The sequence below is a fragment of the Zonotrichia leucophrys genome, chromosome 1, assembly GCF_028769735.1.
Source record: "Zonotrichia leucophrys gambelii isolate GWCS_2022_RI chromosome 1, RI_Zleu_2.0, whole genome shotgun sequence".
In the NCBI taxonomy this organism is placed as follows: Eukaryota; Metazoa; Chordata; class Aves; order Passeriformes; family Passerellidae; genus Zonotrichia; species Zonotrichia leucophrys.
In genome coordinates, this window is record NC_088169.1 from 72,201,737 (window position 1) to 72,222,608 (window position 20,872).

General features: G+C 40.6%; 1 long non-coding RNA gene across 1 annotated transcript; it reads right to left on the reverse strand.

Annotated features, from left to right (window-relative positions):
• Nucleotides 1-970: 970 nt before the first annotated feature.
• Nucleotides 971-20,612, reverse strand: LOC135456477 (uncharacterized). Its single transcript, XR_010442562.1, has 3 exons — nucleotides 20,492-20,612; nucleotides 17,181-17,293; nucleotides 971-1,252 (listed from the first exon to the last, which is right to left on the reverse strand). It is a non-coding gene; the product is annotated as an uncharacterized LOC135456477 (long non-coding RNA).
• Nucleotides 20,613-20,872: the final 260 nt, after the last annotated feature.

The following is a 20,872-nucleotide window of genomic DNA, read 5'->3' on the forward strand; positions in this document are numbered from 1 at the left end:
AGAGCCCCCAAAAGGCAGCCCTTAAAAACAGGGCCTAGGTGGGCCCAGTCCTCTTCACATACATGGTCTAAGTAAACATGGTCAGTCTCTCAAGCAGAGAAGACATAGCTGAAAAACTGGAAGGATCTGCACAAAAACCCATGACAAGCTGAGCTGTCTTAAAACAGTTGCTGTGATTTTCCAAAAAGAGAAATTTAAAAAGTCCTTTACAATTCTGGTTATTGGGGTTTTGATTCCATTGTTCCATTGGCCTCACTCAAATACTTTCTTCTCCAAATCTCAACTAAAATTGCTTTTCATTTAATAATATTTTCTTCTTTTTTTTTTTTTTTCTGAGCATAAGTCTGCTCTTTTTATATTTCCTTTACAAGGCAAATTTGGCTTGCAGTTTGGTTGCATATCCTGATGTCAGCTTATTGAAGGCAGGTGCACTCTTTAATATATATGGGCACAGGGACCCCCTTCCAGACTATAAAATAATACTGGGCATGTCCTCATGTGTAATATCTCTAATTTTTTCTATTCATAAACCTAAAAATATAAGCTGTTCTTTTGCCTATACCCATTACAAGTGAGTGTGAAGAGGCAGGCACCATATTTTTACATTACACAAAGATGGTGTTAAAATTATTCCATTACCATTTTTTGTCTATCATATTGTCTTTATATGACAGTAATGTGAAAAGGAAATGATGCTGTGATGCTGAACTTTTATTTCTAACAAAATAATCATGATAGAAAATACTCCAAGGCAAAGCAACTTCAGCTAGCCCAACTGCCACCCTTTTGCTTAATCTGGAAAGAGGTGATCCAGCATGCTGTCAATCAAAAATATTTCCCTTTTTATTTAGCATTCTTATAGAACTAATAACACACAATGGGAAATGAAGAAAAATTATTCTGTCTGTAATGAAACAAACATGGTCCACATGATGCCATTTTCAGAGATCTATTGTTTGGTATAGTTTTTTATTTGATAAATCTTCATGCAAAATGAGATGACCTGTGAATGGTAGAAGAACACATTTTTTACTTTTTAAAAGTCAAAAAATATAACAGATATTAAATGGTTTATATAATTTAATTCCCTTTTTCTTGTGTTCATTCAAACATTTCTAAAGGCCAAATCTATGCAGGCAGCAATCCCATTTAGCTGACATTGTGGCTGTGTCCTGTGCCAGTCCAACTCCTGGTTATCTGGACCTGCTGGAGCATGGAGATTTTTGTCTCTGAGGCACTCATGTTCTTCTCTCTGTGAAAAAACAATATTTAAGGATAATGGAAAGAAGTTCCATGTAGGGCTCATCTCAGCAGGAGATCAGGTTGCAACTGGAAATAAGTGCCTCAAGATCAGTTTTGTCTGAAGATATTCAGCAACATATTTTTCGCTGATTCTCATAGCATCTGAATACTTTTGTGAGCCTGTAAGGACCTCATCACCAGCAACTGAAAAAGGCCAGGGGCACATCCTTGGGCACCACAACTCAAGTTTTCCAAACTACTAGTAAGGTCTCTGATATGCATCCAGCCTGTGCCACCCAGCTGTCCCAAAAAAATACCCTGCATTTGGGAGGGAATGCAAGTCAGGAGCCATACCTAGGAGGAAGCAGGAAAGCAGCTTTCATGGCATTGAGGAGAAGAAGAAAGCAGAGCAACATCTGTGCCTGTCCTTTGGTGACAGGTATTCTCCGGCCAAGAGGGCAGCCTGAGGAATTCAGCAGGGTGTGTTCAAAAGTGGATTCAGTACACAGTATTTGTGGGGGTTTGATTTTTTTTTTTTTTTTTTAACTGAGGGTATGTTTGAGAGCTAGTGGATGTGACTGACCAATAAACCCTACAGTGGAATAAATCTCAGCGGATTGCAATGCACCCTTGAAGCTCAGAGAAGACAAAGCAGCTGACTTTATCTCAACACAAAGGGAATCAGAGGGGATCTTTATCTTCAACAAGTAGCTATCAGCAGCTTAGTGGATCAGTCAATGGTGTAAATGTCTCCCTGAGTTATCCAGACCATTGTGAGGGGAGTCAGCCCAATGCAGAGTATAAAAACTAAACTAACAAAAGAATTTTGAAAACAGTGGGCTTGAAGCAGCTTCAACATACTCATCCCTTCCTAAGAAACTGGGGAAGTCCAGAGTCATGACAGTGAGTCATAGTCACATAATCATAGAATATCTCAAGTTGTAAGGGATCCATAAAAATCATCAACCCCAATTCCCTGCTCCTCACAGAACTACCACAATATCATATGATTAAGAGTACTGTCCAGACACTCCTTAAACTCTTCCAGGGACTGTCCATCATCTCAATGGAGAACTTTTTTCCTTATGTTCAACTTTCCCCAAGACAGCGAGTACAGTGAGCCTATTATAGAGACCAGCGATGGGAATCACACTGGTAATTGTGACTGAGCAATTGCTATCACTTGCTAAGTGTGACTTACGTAAGTTTTGTGTTTTCAGAACATTTTGTATCATTCTACTAAAACGGAAGTCCTGTGTAATATATAAATAACTAAATTGCTATTAAGCATAATTCCCTCCATGTGTGGAATATTTAAAAGAAGCTGACCAGAGAGTATTGGACTCCACCAGGAAGATCACACTTTTTCTTTCAGTGAAGAATGCAGCACCATGGAGGACCCTCTGAATTTCAGGTTTACCTGTATCAGCTGCCAAGATGCAGGCATTCCTTAATGGTTAAGTCATACTAAAAAGTACCAGGACTTCTAAGTCCCCTATGCACAAATACAAGTCATACCTACAATCTTTGATTCAATAATCTCTCAATTCCAGTCAGTTTGCCTGTGATGATCCCAATGCTGTGATGTCTTCTGGTTCAGAGGGTAAATACTTTTTACTCATTTAGGAGGTTTATTTTCCCTTTCTCAAATCCAAACCTACAGGACAGTGTATTTCTCTTAACTCATGGGAAATGAGGACTGCCCATTACAAAGTCCTGTACTTTTTGAAAAACACAGGACTATACACAGCAGACCTGCCTTGGATCCCTGCAAGGATCAGCAGGCTCCTGATCTGGGCAAAAATTCACATTGCAGCACAGGCATGCAACCACTCAGCATGGGCAGGAGATGAACCTGGGCTTTAGTCAGAGCTCAGACCCAGACCAGCTCCTCAGTCAAACTTACCTATGACTACCATGCCATTACATTACATCAAACAAATTAAATTCTGCAAAGGAATTTCATCCCATTCTTCAAAGATTTGAAGGTCATCTGGAGACTGAAAACAGGCAAAACAGTATCCAAGAATCCCAGAATCATCAAGGTTGGAAGAGATCTTCAAGATTATCTAGTCCAGTGGTTAACCCAGCACCACCATAATCATCCCTGAAACTTAACCCCAGGTGCCACATACAGACATATCTTGAGTTCTTCCAGAGATGGTAAATTCACCACCTCCCTGAGCAACTCAATCCAAAGCCTAACGACTCCTTCAGTGATCTTTCAGTGACAATATGTTTCTAGTATTTTCTAATCCAAACTTTCCCTGGGACAGCATAACGTCATTTCCTCTTGCCTTTTCACTTGAGACACGTCAGAAGAGAGCAACTCCCACCTCACTGAAGCCTCCTTTCATGCATTTGTAGACTGCAATGAGATCCCCCTTGAACTTTCTCTTTTCCAGGCTGAGCACCCCCAGCTCCCTCAGCTGCCCCTCACAGCACTTGTGCTCCAGACCCTTCCCCAGCTCCATTGCCCTTCCCTGGACACGCTCCAGCCCCTCAATGTCTCTCTGGCACTGAGGGGCCCAGAACTGAGCACAGGATTGGAGCTGTGGCCTCAGCAGTGCTGGGTACAGGGGGACGGTCACTGCCCTGCTCCTGCTGGCCACACCTGGCTGATCCAGGCCAGGATGCCATCGGCCTTCTGGGCCACCTGGGCAACTACTGGCTCAGAACAACCTACTTATCAAGCAAGAAAATAGAAAGAAGTGCTACTGCACCATGGTAAAACCTGAGGAGTGCAGCCATGAGGCACCAGCTCACTTCCCTTCCACAACACTTCTGCTCCTACAACCGTACAGCAGGCTGTACAGCTCGTGTGAACTCTTCTGATAAACCCTTGATGATATCAGCTGTCAAACAAGCTTCTTAAAAGAACAATGCAGTTCAGCATTTGTTCTTCCATTTTGAGCTGCAGCTTTCCTGCTTGAGCATCTAATGCATGCAGGGAACACCACTAGATTCCATCTCCTGCTTCATTACTATCACATCACAAGAGTCTTAAGGGAATGTTCTACTCTAAATCTGTTATACCCATCTTTATTTTTTGCCTTCTTTTCCTTTTCCTTCATTTCCTTTTTTCCCTGGTAACAGAATAGGTAATATGTAAACAACTTGTTAGCTGCTCCAGTGGTAAAAGTGGTACTGTTCTTCCAGATTTATAAGTGTAACAAAAGGAATTGGAAAGACACAGAAATTAGAAATGCTTTTTTTTAACTAGCTATCTGAGGCTGACCAAATCAAGAATGGAAAACTTCTTTGTGTGTACATGTATAACTCGAGAGACAGAAGAAGTTGCATCCTTGATGTCTCACCACTGATGCAAAAGGCAGAAAATATTTTCTAGACAAGGCTCTGTGCTCCTTAGGCATGTTAGAAACCTGAGCTCTAAAATCCTGTGACTCTTTCTTTTTAAATTTTGTACTATGCAAGAAAATGCATTGAAGTACAATTCTACTCCAAGAAATTACTGTAGAATCAGCATCTTTTTCACACTTTTTATCGTTTCCATCCACAAATTCAGAGATCTCGCCTTCCAACAGTTATAATGGGAGATTTTTTCTATGTCTTACTCCTTTTATCACTGAAGTGATCATACTGGTTATATATCATTAACAGAATTACAAAGCCAAGCACAAGCTCCCACAGAGTAGGAAGATAAAAGAACTAGATTGAGACAATGGGTGACATAACCTAGGTATCTGAAAGGAGAGTTTTGCCTGAAAAGCATTTGTCCTGTAGCTGAGGAGGGTCAAGACAACAGGACTAGTTTAGCTTTCACTCCCCTTTTTGAGTTTACAGCATACAGAATATCAGAGACATCAGAGAGAGCTTGTCTCTATCCAGACTAGGTAGGTTTTAAATTAGAAATATGTGAGTTACAGTAATAAAAAATGCCAAGAAGTCCCTCTAATAATTTTTTCTGATCAAAGCTGAACACTCAAAAATTCATCCTGAGACTCTCTTTGTCATCAAAACTCTCTCTGATTCCAGAGACAATCCCATTTCTGAGCCCAGCAGAAGCTTCAGGCAACAATATCATGAGCAGCTGACCTGGTGCAACCTGGTGCATCTCATTTTCACTAAAAGAAAAGGCATTTCACTTCTCCTCTCTGGTCAAACTCCTCCCCCTCCCCATGTTTTAGTTGACTTACTTTCCACCAGGGTGCTTGGTTCACAGAAGGGCCTGATGAACCAGCATGAAGTAAACAGCTAGAAGAAGACCAGAAGTGATAGAGGAGGGTGGAGGAAGGAGGGACCTTACATTTTCAGCAAGAATAAGCTGAAATAACATTCACTGCCTCTCAGGGAACCACAGCCCAAATTAGATGTGAAGAACTGGGCAGTGCCTATCTATTTCCATTGTCTCTAAGCAGATCCTCTAGCATTGACTTGGCTCAGACCTCCAGCTTTTAGACAGCCACCCTCAGGTGAGATCTGTCCCCTTTAGCAATACTTGATCTGCCAAGGCAGGGTGGACTTGCTTTGATTTTATCACATTTCAGCCAGGGACACCCTTGAGTCCTTTTCAATCTGTACTCAGTAGTAGTGCAGTGATGAAGAAAAGAGAGAAATATAAGCAAATATTTACAGAGAAACTTGAGACTTTAGCCTAATTTTGGAGCACTCTGACAGCAATGCAGGCATCCCCAGGAAGATACATAGAGTTCTGTGAAGACACTGGAAGTTGAACCTATTTTCATTTATATTTTTACAGAAAACTCATTTCCATACATTCAGCAGAGTTGAACAAAATCAGAGAAACAAGTCCATTGTTTCAAAGGTGGAGAAGGCTAATGTCAGGAATGAAGGTGTGCAGAGTGTGTGGTAGGGTCAGATGTTCGACAGTATTTATGCACTGAAAGCAGGTCAGACAATCTGCAAGAGATGAAAAATTGTCCTTCTGACTTTCTCCCTTCAAAACCCTTGGTCTTTGTTCACTGATCTGATTCCAGTGAGATTTCTATGAAAGTACAGGTGGAAAATAAAGCAATGAAACACAGAACCTTTGTAATTCCACATTTGCATTACAGGCTTGGATTTTTAAAGAGGCAGGAAAAAAACAAGAACTGCATGTCAAACCTGCATCTCTTGAGGCTGTCTCAGCATAACTGCCTCTAACTTGCTGAGCATCTTGGGACTCATAAAAAGATGTTCAAGGCATTTTTTAGACTAACATTTCAGTGGATCAACTAAAAGACCAGCATGTCATGCATGGAATGAAAAATACCAAGAGTTCAAATATGAAAGCAGTGAGTTCAAGTGAGCAGAAGCAGAAAAGAATAGGTCTAGGAAACAGAATCCTGGAAAAAGCAGTCTTTTTTTCTTTATGATCTTAGTTAGACTGACATTTTGGTGGGATTGCCAGATACTACAGGGTTAGTGGATTGTCCTGGAAAGTGTTATGTGACATTTTTTTGTGACTTTCATGCAAAAGATATTTGCTGACCAGTGATTGAAAAATCTCCTGTACTGGAAGATAGTCCCAGGGTTCCACAATTCAGGTTGCAAAAATATTTGTGATTACCTGAATCAAAATGGACCATTCTTTATTGAGACTATTTCATTTGTTGCTAATAAACTATTGATATTGATGAACACTGCAAATATCTTTACCTTTTAAGCACAAGCTTTTAAAGGAACTGTTCACAGCACGCCTTGGTAAGAGAAATTTTTCTTGGGTTTTCTCCAACTATTCTAGCTAATGTGCTAAGTTCTTCCATCCACTACCTTAGGAATAGGCAACACACTTTAATCTAGAAGGTGGTTTCCTGTCCCTTCATTATCTGGTTTCTAGCAAATCTTTCTGTGTTAAACTTCATTTTTATTACTAACTGAATACATTAGGACTTAAAAATTTTGGACAGCCAAAGTAGGTGTGGTACTATTTATAAATCAAGGGCAAGTTATGTAGTTTTCATAAGGTGGTTTATATTGCATATTTGAAATCTGGAGGTGTTTCAGGAATGTATCATAAAACCACCTTCCATAAACTGTCTCTCAGGAAACAGTAATGATAACAGAGGCAGACAGATCTCACTTTAAACAAGTTACCTTGTACCCTTGATATACTAAATTTCTGGAATTTTTTTTACCAGATTGAAAATCTTTCCAACTTTTTGAAGTCTTATCAGCTAAGTTTTTAGAAGATTCACTTTACTGCTAAGATTTCCAAACACTCAGTAATGTTGAGGCTGTATAGCTGTATAAATCTTGCCTCATAAATTTCACAGATTTATGAAAATCCTAATTGTATACCATGCATAAAAGTAAAAACAATTCTGTATATAAAATAATAAATGTACACATACTAATTAAGCTTCCAAATCCCAAAATGGTGAACTTATAGATGCAAGAAAAAGATTTGACATCTGTGCAGTTTACTAAATAGGAACTCTAACTTTTCTGGATTTTACCTCACTTATTATTTTCACAGAAAAGATGTGTGCAAAGCTTCATGTCTGACAATGTGGGTGTCAGAAGCCTGAAAAGGGTGAAACAAATTGGAAAAGTAGAATGAAAATATATAAAAACCTGTAAAATTACTATGTTCCCTGACTGTAGGCAAGAGCTATATTTAGATCTGGTGACCATAATGGGATATTGGTTAGAAGATGAAGGACAAATTTCAATACATGTTCATTACTTTAAAGAAATTACACCTTAGAGTAAGTCTTTTATATTGAAAAATTATAGTAGTTTAAAAAAAAAAAAAAAGGAATGTCTTTAGTGCAGAAAGTAGTTTACCTAGCCTATATCCTTCTGTGTTCATTTTGCTGCTGTTGGATATAACTGTGTAAATAAGGAATGCCTTTCAGAGCCAAGGTTCTCCTTTTTTCTATCCTTCAGTGGAGTCAGTTCACAACATCATGACCGGTTCTTGTTGAAGAAGCCCTGGGAGAGTTCTATTTTATTTAACTATACTGAAATATTTTTCTTGCATGTTAAATACCCAAGGTCTAATAAAACCTATTTACCATCTGACATTTATCTCACTTGGGGGTTTTTTTTGGTGGGAGGCCTTGACAGCCCAGAGGAATAGCTAGGATACCACAGATAAAACACAGATATTGATTGTTCACAAGGAGCATTTCTTCCAACTGTTTCCTAAGTATTTGAGTTTTATGCATGTTAATGGAAACAGCACAAGTATAAAGTACGAACTCATTTTATTCCTTTACAAGATTCCTTCATTTTGCACTGATGTCATGATCATTCTGACTACACCAACATCTACTGAAAACCATGTGGATTTGCAATACTAAACACAAACAAACTTCCGTAAATCAGAAAATCTAAAGCAATAAAAATAAACTTTTCCAGATTCCTTTATAATGAACAGGAACTACTGCTTTGAGAGTGTAACTGTTCAGAGAAATTATATTACAGACCTTGGAACATAATCTACATATCAGTACAGCTTGAAGTTATCATGTTTTGAAAGACACCATGCCATTGATGCTTAAAAAACATTAGTAATGAGATAGAAAGATGAAACACAAAATAAAGCTTTACCGGGACTGAATCTGATTGAACGGGTTCAGTTTTCATCATGATGCCCTTAATGTGAAGCCAGAGTAGTAAAATGTCTGAAAGGAGGTTGTTTATCCCCACACTGCCTCTCCCCACTGTCGGCCCTGTCTCCCACAGTCCAGCCTGGAGTGTTGGTTCAGTGAACTGATATGGAGTCTGACAGGAGACAGAGACAGCACAAGGTGAAAGTCAAGAATGGATGGTGAAGAGCAAGGTGGATGTGAGAAATTGAATTCTTCCTTCTGGATAGGGTGGCCATCCTCCCCTGTGAAGCAGCACCCTCATCTCTCTGACACAGTAACACCTCTTATGTACTATTACACCAGACCCAGGGAGTCAGAGCTTAATCCCAAAGGAAAATCACAAAGACTTCTGGATGCACAGCATTTCTGTCTCAATATGCTTAACAAGGACTTCAGTAACTTTACACTTCCTTACAGATGGGGAAAATAAGACACAAAAAAAAGGTGTTGGGGTAGAGCAGGGACCAGAACTCATGTAATCTGAAAGCTAGTCCTTTTTTCTGTCTGCCACATCAGAGAGAGGCTTAGATTGGAGAGGAAGAACAACTTCTTCACTGAAAGTACTTTCAAGCACTGAAACAGGCTGCCCAAGGAAGGTGTAAGTCATTATCACTGCAGATGTTTAAAGGCACAAAGATGTGGCACTTAGGGGGAGGGCATAGTGGTGGACTTGGCAGTTCTGGGTTAATAGTTGAACACACAGGGACCAGGGTGTGACATAAGGCAGCTCTGCTGTTATTGTGAAGAGAAAGAATAGCAGAAGCCTGTTGTGAAGCTGAAGTCAGTGCGATGTGGGCTTTCAGGTGCAGACCAAAGAACAAGCATTCCCATCACTAGGAGGACTCCTCTTAAGTGAACAGTGAAAAGATTTCACCAGAGTCATTCCACCAGCCACAGCTGATCATTTTTTAGGCCTGTAGAAAAGCTTTTCATACAAATTAGCTTGGAGAGCAGCAATCATGAGGTAATTCTGGTTTTCATACAAAGGGAGCTTGAAAGCAGGTCAACAGCTCAAGTGTGATGGAGTAGGCGGGAAGAATGACAAACTCCACAACTCATGAGCCTATAAAGCTTTTAATAAATGTGCCAGCTGCTTTCAGGTTGTGTCTAAAGGATGCCCTCAGGGAAAGTTGGTGTGTGGATAGATAGCAGCACAGGCATAAGGCTGGCAGACTGACTTGAGATAGGTCCCAAGCCACAGACAGAGAGAAGGAATATAAAAAAGGAAAAAGAGCCTGAGACATGATGAGGCCCCTGCTTGGAGGAGGTGTCTCTGAGCAGGCAATGGCTGGGAAGGGATGATCAGCCCAACAAGAGCAAAGGGTTATATGGGCAGATGTGGCTGTTCAGGTATATTTTTGATAAGGAAGCAGGAGGAATGTTGGTGTTGGTCCTAAAGGACTAGTGAGGCCTTGAGCACACAACCCACCAGCCTTCACGTTTGGCTGGAACTGGAGGATGCATGGGACCCCAGTGAAAGAGGTGACAAATGGCAGAAATGCTAAATGCCAGCCAGGGTATCTACCCCCATGAGGGGGCACTTTGTCTGCTGGTGGAGACCATGAGCCATCACAAGGATTTTGAGGAACTGAGTTCCTCAAAACTAACTACACCAAAGAGGATGTGTGTGTGGTCATCACAGACACTTGGATTATTCATAAATAAAGCAGCAAAGGGGAGGGCTCTCCAGAAATCATATCCCAGCAAGAAAAATACGTTAGAAGGATACTGGGAGCAAGAGGAAAAGGAGGTACAGAAACACAAAAGTTCTCAGAGAAACAGGAGATTGTCAACGTACAAGTTGAGTTTGAGCTTTCAAAGAGAATGAAAGTGAATGGTCAAAAAATTTGTTTCTATAGCAAAGAAGAGAGAATTAAGTAGTTGGCTATACATTGACTGGAGAGATGCTAAATCTCTAAATAACCTATATATCTCCAAGATGTATGTGATTATTGTGTCTCCATTTCAGAGCAGATCTGCTTCATAATGAAACATGGACATGCATGTGGTCTTCCAACTGCTGACCTCTACAAAGGATGAGGATTTGTGCACTGAAAACACCCCTTGCTATTCACTTAGGAGCAGGGACATTAGAATCACAGAATCACAAAGCTGGAGGAGACCTTCAAGATCATCAAGTCCAACACAGCTCTAACACCTCAACTAAACCATGGCACTGGGTGCCACATCCAGTCTTTTTTGAAACACATTCAGGGATGGTGACTCCACCTCCTGTGGCAAACTATTCTAATATTTTATCACCCTTTCTGTAAAAACCTTTTTCCTAATATCCAACCTGTATTTCCCTTGGTCCAACTTAAGATTGTGTTAATGAATCTAAAATTTTGTTTTCTATTATTATTTTCATTTTACTGAGAAAACTGGAACATAAGAATGAACACACAGCGTAGGATTCTGGTAAATCCAGGCTTACAAACAGTCCAAGAGAATAGAAAGCCTAGTTCTTAATGTGAAGAGAAAAGAAATCTACACCTTTGGAACCTGATTGTTTGAATTCAAAGCCATATACAACTTGAAAACAAAATGCATTATATGAATAATTAATGAATAAAAGACACGGAGATAAATAGAAGATGGGATAAAAGGTTACCTATATTAGCATACCAGACTCAAAACAACTCTTGTTCTGAGAGATTAAATTTTTAAAAAATTATGTGCAAGATACAATCTTTCTTTGTAAAAATAATCTTTACAAAGATTATAAGTGGGGATTAATACAAGAATTGTAAGGTGCACCAGGAACCAACTAAAGACAACGAGCAAGTGGGGAAGTACCTTGCCACAAAAATGTTGGCTTGCTAAAGACATTTTCTGATAACAGAAATTTGGAAAGCATTCTTATAAGGGAGGAGAATCCAAGCAAACAGGAAGAACTAGATGACCTTAAGGAGTGAAGCAATTGAAATGGGATAATATTTAATGGTATCAAATGGCATGCTCTGTACCTAAGGATTTATAAGACAGATTTATGCAATAAACTAGGAGCACATCCATACAAAAGGTGAGGAGCACACCCTGAATGTGCTAACTACCCACAGGATCTGTTGCCAGCATAATGCAACTGTGACCAAGGTAAGTGCAAGCCTGAAACCTACCAAGGGCCATTTCTAATACAGTTAGGAAAGTATTGGTGCTGTTGCTAAAATCCTGGGAGATCATGATTGGGCTATTAGGTACTGTCACAAGGAAAGTTTCCTCCACCCTAGATTAGGCATCTAAAAATTAAGAATTTTAGTATGAACAAGTCATCCAAGACTCTTCTATCTATGCTGAAAAAAAATCTAGAAAGCCATTAATTTCAGCCTATAGTTATGTCCAATACAAATGTAAAGCTCTGGCTTCTGGAAGCTTTTCTCATCTCTTCTTCATCTTTTAGTGTAAGGGTGTGAACACCTCAGGTGTGCGAAAAATGAATGAGGTACATCCAGGTCAGGAACAAAAGCTAATGAACACAGTCTGATCCTTTTTGCCAGGAACAAAATATACAAATTGACTTGATAAAGTCTGAAAATAAAAAGATGTATTATCGTAGCCATAAGTGTTTACAGATGTAATGAAAAAGTTCTAAGTGGGCTTTAAGATGAAGACCAGTGCCAAAGGAAAGAAAGAATTACATTGAACGACTTTATTCAGTCCTGTGAACCTACATTTAAACCTTGCTAGATATCCACTCACTGTTTAATCACATCTATGCTTCACTGGCTCTTTAGAGATAGTCATTCCATATTATAGGCAACTTCATGACTTCATGGTACTTGCAGTATATTTATAGCATGCACCTTCCCAAAGTAAAACACTGTGTGTACAAAATTGTCCTAGACTGGCCTGTTCGTGTTTGTCAGTGGCTGGCAAACCACAGAGTTTGTCAGTTTGCTAAAGTTGTCTTTGTTTTGCCATTATCTTTCTTTGTCTCTCCTCTAGACACAACTTGGCTAAGATTCTGTCTGAATTTAAGTATCAGTACTAAATTGTTGTGAAAAATACTGCATAACACACTCTAAACAGACATACTGTAGATGACAATAAACATAAATCTTTGAAAATACCCTGCAGAGTAAATGACAGAACTTCAAATAAAACTGTCCTGCTTGATATAAGGTTATGCCATTATTATGAATTGTGCATCAGCACGTATGTTTCTCAAATACTCTATGTTTCTGCACATATGTTTCTCAAATACTCCATGTTTCTGCATTATTTTGCAACCCTGTGACCTAGTCTAGCATTAAATCATAAGAAGTTCAGCCTCTGAGTTTTATCGCAGCCTGTAGAACACACGTACCATTACTGTTTCATAAACAGGAATAAGACATTTACACTTCCATGCTATATATCTACACAGCCACTTACGTTTTGTCTCTTTCTTAAAAGATAATCAGATTCACATATCCTTTCAACATCTCATGATTTTCAGAAAGATTTAAAGGGGGAATTAGAAGATTTGTTTACAACCACACCCTTCCCAAGCTCTAACCACAGAACAATTCTTTGGCCAAAGCAGTGGGACAGAATCACTTATTTCCTGTACGTTTTTCTTGCTAATGCAAGATGAGATATATAAAACCAAGGACAAAGCCTTCTTTCTGGGTATATAGCAGAGCCCTTTTGAAGACCCCAGTAAGATGGAAAATTCCCAGAAAATAATGTATTTGCAGTGGTAGCTTCACTATTCTGTCTGAGGGTGCCCATGTGCCATCATGTCTCCCTAAAGTGGCTGACCCATAAAAAGTCTGCCAACCAGTTACAACTGGTGGACAGTGGATATATTGCTTGACTTCAACAGTAAAAAACTGCAAGGAATTTATTCTGGATTTTTTTTTTTTTTTTATAAAATCAAGCATATGTGATTGCAGTGTCAGTCCCCCCTGATAACCCCTGAAGCCACTGACAAACCTCAGCCAAACCTGGAAGAGTTTCAAAAACAAATTAAGTTCCTGTAAGTCTGTGGGGGGGTGGTGGTGAGATAGAGGAGGGAGATCCCCAAGTTTGTCCCTCTGGAAGGGGAAGGGCAGAACAGCACTGCAGGGAAGCAGAAGAATCTGGTACCATTTGGTGGGGAGCAGCAACCTCTAGGTGGGTATTCTGGCTTTCAAATTCCAGCACCATCTTTTGGAAGCAAAATTCAGGCTTGATTGAAAAAGCTGCACAAAACCAGTCAGCCACCAGCAGGGTCTGCTTAGCTGGAAATCCATGGGGAAAGCTGCACCCCAAGCACAGCAAGCACCAGCACCTCCGGTGCAAACCATTGCCCCTCCCTGTCAGCAGTGGAGGAAGAGCAGGCAGCAGCCTCCCTGTGTTAGCACTGTCCTTTGGTACACCCACCCAAGTGGATCACAGCAGGGTAAACACCCACCAGATAATATAAATATTGCTTTCCTTTTCTTTGAAAGAAACAAAATTCATATCCTGATGATGTGTCCCCTTAAGGGATAACTTTCACTACAATATGAAGATTGTAGTTTCTTCCAAAACTGACTTCAAATGCTACAACATACACCTGCGGCATCATTTCAATAATGGCAGTCATGGAAAACTTCTCTAACAAAAAATTGAGGTCTAAATTCCAGAATATATAAACAAATAAGTAAATAAAGAAGGCACATTTTCTGTACTTTGGTTTTTAATGAACTATCTCTCATCTTCTCTCTTTTATGAAAGGCTGTGAGGCAGCTGAAATAGAAAAGTTTAGCATCAGTTTTCAAAGAATGGGGTACAAGGTTTTTGCCCAAGTTAACCCTGTTTTACACTATCACCTGTGAATGAGGAGATTCCAAGGAATGTCTGAAAGAAGGGCCCTTAATTCCTTCTCCAGTTTAACATGAACAGCTCTTAGATGTTTATGGATGTGCCTAAATTAAGCACAGTTCTCCAGAACTGCAAAAAAAGGGAACAGTTCTGTGTCAGCAGGATTCCCATATGATCACAATCTCCATGGAAGGAGGGGAAGTTTTATTATTTTGTGCAAATATCTTTCTGTGGAAACTAAATATAAATGGTTTAGCAGACTGAAATTGCTGTGAAGGCTTCCAGTTCAGAGCAAACTCCTGAAATTTATTACAAATACCAAAGGCCAAAGGGGAATGAACTGTACTTCAGAGGTGGAATGAAAGAATCTCCCCCCAAAAAGCCACAATCAATGTGTCATCTAGGCAAATTAATATCCGTACTCCCAGACAGATATTTTGTTGAAAGGGAGGGAGAAGGGGTGCTATTTTGAGTTATAGGGATACTTCAGAATTCAGGGTTTAATTGCACTTTAGCCATAGAAGCTTGTTTTGGATATTGCTTCTTTCAAATATTTCAGACCTTCCTTCCTTGAAAGTTCACATCTTCATAGTGCCATCTAGTAATGCTTCATAAAGTATGTGAGAACCAGCTGAGGTAAAAGTCCAGATTGCAAACACAGAGATTAAGATCATTAACACACACACCAAAAAAACCCTAAAAAAAATAAAACAACAAGCATGTTCCGCACCCAAATAAAACAACACTGATCCTTCTTTCCTACTTCCTGATTTGCTAATCAGCGATAACTGGGGAAAACAACCAACAGTGTTTATGCCTGCACATTGGATGCTGCCCTCTGGGCAAAGGCCTGGCACCTTCCCTCAGGTGCCACTTTCCTGGACCCGTGTCAGACGCTTGAAGAAAACAAGGAAAGCCTTGGGGAGAGGCAGCCCAGGGCAAGGGCAGGGCTGGTGCTGACACGCTGGCTCTGCACCTGCCTCGCAGCCCGGCACCTCTCCCGCTCCCTGCCCTTTGCACACCCAGGCCTGACGGGCTGCTGCTTTTCTGAGCAGCTGGTATGGTTAGCTCTGGAGGCAGGGGGGTTTTCCTGCCCTGTGTTTGCACAGCACCTCGGAGGCTGGGTCTGTATTTCTGCAGGGCTGCTGGAATAAAAACCTGAAAATAGCAAGTAGCAAAGGAGCTGATGACAATCGTCCAGCACATTTACCCTCCAGGTCTGGCAATGTTGAAAGTTCAGTGTGTTACCAAGGAGTTCCTCGAGTGTGGCAGGTCCTTGCTCTGATAAATTAGTGTCTAATCCTAAGGGTGGCTCATTGGTTTTCAGTTTTAGACCCTTAATCTCCTTCCCTAGCTCAGGAATCTTCTCACCCTGCAACCAGAGAGATCATCAGTCATTCCTTTGCCTAGAGTTACCAAACAACATCCAATTTTTTAGTAAAGATGTCAAAGTGTCTGTCTAAACATCTTCTGGTTTTGGCCTGAAACTGATATGGCTTGAAAGTCTTCAGCTCTTCCCTAAATCTTGACAGCTGGCTAACAACAAATAAAAAACAGTCCAGTGATTTACTATGTGGATCCCACATTGTTGTGCTCTGTGTTTCTTTAAGAAAGGTGCGAGTATATGTGTAAGAGTCTTGAAATACAGTGGTTGCCATGGCAATTATCTGTGTTTAGAGAGTGGAGGGGAGTAAAGTTCCATGTAAGTGGTCAGAGTAGAGTGCAAGTTAAACATGCCTCTTTGCAGGTCTAAATTATGTACTTTTCTCTCCCCACCCCATCCCCCCTCCAAATATTTGTGAAAATATGCATAGATTGTCTGATGAGCTCCAAACTATTCTTGCAACAATGCCAGACTTTTTTCTCCCCCTCAATATTCCCACTTGCCTGTAAATCCTCTGAGAATAAAGCATAAGGCTGCAGAATTGCCCATCCACACTCCCATCCAGGAGTTTCCTTATCTGGTTCATTTCTCCTTAATGGGACTGAGTACATTACTCTTACAAAACTAACAGATCAAAAATATAGGTACACCTAAATAGCTGTAAATTGAATTGGAAGGGAATGTTATACAAGTATAAATCATCAGGACAAATATCTCTTAGCATTTATACTGTGCTTTACATTTTCTAATTACTCCATGGATTTGTTGCTTTAGAACAAATATGCATTGTGCCTGGAGCTGGAACATCTATTGTCCATAAATCTTCCTCCTCATGTTCTCTCTCATTTTCATTTATCAACCTAGATTTTTCCCCATTTCCTCACATACATGATAAGGATATGGTTCCCAGCTTCCACATGCATGCACACAGCTTGTGTAGTTATTTGCCAGGTGTTCCATGCTCAAGGTTCCATGCTCTAAGGCCCTTTGCAGGGCTCTTTAGCTTTCACATAGAAATATTCTAATGCTTCAGGACAGTGATCACAACAGAAACTGCACAGGTGATAGTTACCTGCTGCTCTGATTTCACAGGGATAGTGTTCACCTCAGACTCCACGAAATGAATGGCGATTTCCAAAGTATTCACAGGTGAGACCCCATTCTGGCCACCTCCTGAGTGCCACTTCTCCCAGAAATGTTTGAGACAGTAACAAAACCAGAATACAAACCTTGCAGGAGGCCTGTAAGGAGCGATGGTTACACTGGGAAAGAGCCACTCCTTAATGCTGATTTAGAATTCACATACAGCACCGATGTGCTCCGCTTGAATACAGAGTGAATTCTGCAAAGGAATTGACACCATGACAGTTTGACACAGCTGCTCTTTAAAGCGTGTTGCTAGGGGCTTCTTTAAATATTAATGGGTAGATTGCAAGATGGAAATACATTATTAGGTACTTTTGAAACACTGGATCCCGAGGCTCTGCTGGTTTCCAAGCAGCTGTTAGTAAAGGAGTCATGGGTTCCAGCAGTTGGGAGTTAAGGAAAGGAAACTCTATTCACTTTTAGATCCAGAAGGGCCATGTTGGCTAACACTGAAAGCACCTCATCCTTCACTTTCCATCCTTTACCAGTGTTTTGAAAGTTGTAATAATCTTCCTCTGCAAATGAATGGTGGGTAATTTTATGGTTTTTTTAAGAGGTGTCGGACCTAAGCTTTACAAAAGAATCAGAAATTATTTGGTCCTTGTCTCACAGTGTTTACATGAGGCAATTAGTGACATTGATAAACAATTCAGTTGATGAAGGAAGAAAACCAAAGATTACCAAAATATGATCACAGTTTAAGATGTGTGACCAGCACGATGCCTCCACAGCGAGCGGTTTTATAACCCCCTCTGGTAGGCAACATGGGAAGGGAGACATTTTTGGGGGATCTAGGCAAGGCAAAGGTGGTGAGCAGCTGGAGAACAGATGTGGGAAAGGTCTTTCATGATTATGAGTATACTACTATCAGAGAAGTAAATATGCTGTACTGGTACATGGTGTCCTTTGCCATCATGTTGTATTTCTAGAGCCTGAAGAATGGCAGATCACAGGCATCACGCCAACCACTCATTCACAAAGAAAGCACTGCACCAGTAAGAACTTCTCTCTGAGCTGAACTGATCACCAATACACCTTACCAATTAAAAAGCTCTCCCAAAACTACCACCTCGCAGAAATCCCATTTTACAACTAGGCAATGCACTCTCTTCCCTACTGTCTGATTTGCTGCCCATGTATTGCTCTTCAGATTACTCTCTTTATATATCTAGCTGATTCAGTGAGCATGGGAGCATGATGCAGACTCTCTGGACAGTGTGATGAAGCTGGGTGGCATTGCTTAGATTATCTCAGAGTGTGTTAGCTCTCCTCAGGGTCGATAAAGACCCTGCCCCATAGGTCCTGCTGCCTAATGGTTCTATAATTACAGTAACCTTTGGGAAGGCTTAGCAATAAATAACATTTTCCATGAGGTTAGTACTGTTTCAAAGCACAGTGACTTGCATATGCAGGGTAGGACTGCTTTCTCCATCAGCTGAAGCCACATCATCTCCTCCACCTTGTCCCTGTAACAGGAGGCAGCCATAAGCTAGTCTGTGGTTTAACCCCCTTTCTGAGGACACGGGTTAAATCTGTATTGTTCTGCTCATGTGGGTGCACGGGGTCTGAAAATACTCAAAGACAAAAGTGCAAGAGCATAAGATGAGTAGAAAAAGACAGTGGCAGATAATAAAATTGGAAAACTGTCCTGCTTACCAGGCAGTCTGGCCAGGCTTGGGGGTACCTCAGGCTTATCAGGTAGGTTTGAATGAGGCAGATTAGAAATGCAGAAGGTATCTGGGAGAGGGGAAAGCCATCTCCTCTCAAAAGTATTCTGCACATTGATGCAATTCAGCGAAAACAAGCTTGGCTAACTGTCCTCTTTGGCTCAGGAAGGAAGGTTTATGGAACTCCCAGTGACCATGTAAGCATCAGGACATGTGTGGTCTGGCCTCCTCCACCATGTGCCACCCAGGAAGCCCTGCCACACTTGCCAGGACTGTGGGTCAATTTTAAATTTAGTTTACTTTTGCACTGTCACAGTACACCCAGGCCAGGGATCAGCCCCACTGTGTGTTCCATGCTGGCATTTAAAGTTCTCCTGGATAGACCCAGCAGGGCCCTCACTCATGGGGAGCATTAGGAGCATGATTTACAGGCATTTCAGCCCTCCCTACTACACCAGACAAGAAACTATGCACAGCCCAAGTTTTGGGCCATTTACTGCTCTTTCATAGACCTCAGTGTGGTTTTAGCTTTATGGAAAGTATTAGCTATTACAAAATAACCTGTAGATAAGATCATGACATAAGGAATTTCATATTATTTCAGTAACTATCAGTTTTGTGAAGTCATGAGCATTTTGGCCCAATCTTGAAAAATACCTACAATGCGTTCTGCAAACATTTGCAGCCTTGCACAATAGCTTCTCCTTTTTTTTTTTCCAGGACTCTTTGCATGCTTCCAAAGTGGTTTGCTGGATTGGGCCCCAGACACTTGGGTACTCTGTAGCTCATTCACACACTATAATGAGGCAGTCTGTACTAGATTTTCAATTTAGTTGTAGAGCTTGGTCCATTTCAGCAAACTTTCTTCATGAAGTAGGAAATATAAAGCTGGAAGCATTACAATACCATAACCATGAAACACAGACTTTCTGCATGTCAGTCTACTTTAAAAAGAAATAGTGTCTCTCATTTGTAAATTTCAAAATAAATTCAGTGCATGGAGGAAGGTTTTGAAGAGAAAACACCTTAAAAACAAGTGAGGAAACTTAGTCTTTTTCATTCTGTGAAGTGTGACAGCATATGGTAGATAGTGGGTGGCTGTTCTAAACATAACATGTATGTGTCCAACTTAAAATGTTTTATTGGTTCCTACTTATGAAAGCAGCAGCTAAAAATGACTGATGACTGTTCTTTCTATATCAGCAGCATGTAAAGGCCCAAGGAAAAGAAAAATCAGTCTTTAAACTCATAAACATCTTTAAACAGCCATAAAACTCTGTTTAAAGTACCATTTTTACCAAGGTACCCCAAGTTTATTGTTTCCTCTTTTTGGAACCAGAAAACTACAATATTTTTAAATATCACTATTACTTTCAGATAATACTAAAATATGTCCAGAAAAGAAAAGCAGAATAATCTTCCCTTTTCCTCTCATCTCAATATCCTTTGAGAGCACAGGTATCTAGGACTACATACTCATGTTAGTTTAATACAAGAGAAAATACAAGCCACAACTACAAGCCTCCCAGATCCATAGGAGAAAACAGTTTTATCCCATCTTCATTTCAACTCAGTACATTATAAATGTGAAAATTGAGCCAGGAGCCAATTTCCCCATTGTCCCCTCCTTTTTTTCCCTCTGAGAGTTGTTGTTATCACAGAAGGAACTGAGGCTGAAACTGGGAAATGTTACAGTGTGCTCCAAGTAAGTCCAGTTTGTTACTAACCTGTCCTCCTGTGGCAGCGACTCCTGCATCTGAGGTCAGCTGCCAAGCGTGCTCCCTCTTCCTCCCACACAAGTTTCATCCTTGTGGTTAGCTGTTTCTTGGAAGCTGGGGAACATAATTGATATTGCAACTATCACACCGTGCACAGAGTGAGCTTACACAACTTTGTGAGCATGCTTTTCTTGCCCTCTCCACCCACCTTTCTCTAAAGCTATGTGTTTGTTGGTAAAAACAGGATTCAGGTGTCAGTTACATGGGTGGAGCTCAGGTGCTTCTGCAGATGTGTGTCCTAATCCTCCTGCAGGGATCAGACTGCACCCAGGTGACCATCCCTTTGAGTGACCTCAGTCCAGTGGCACAAGGGGCCCTGTCCTTGGCCCT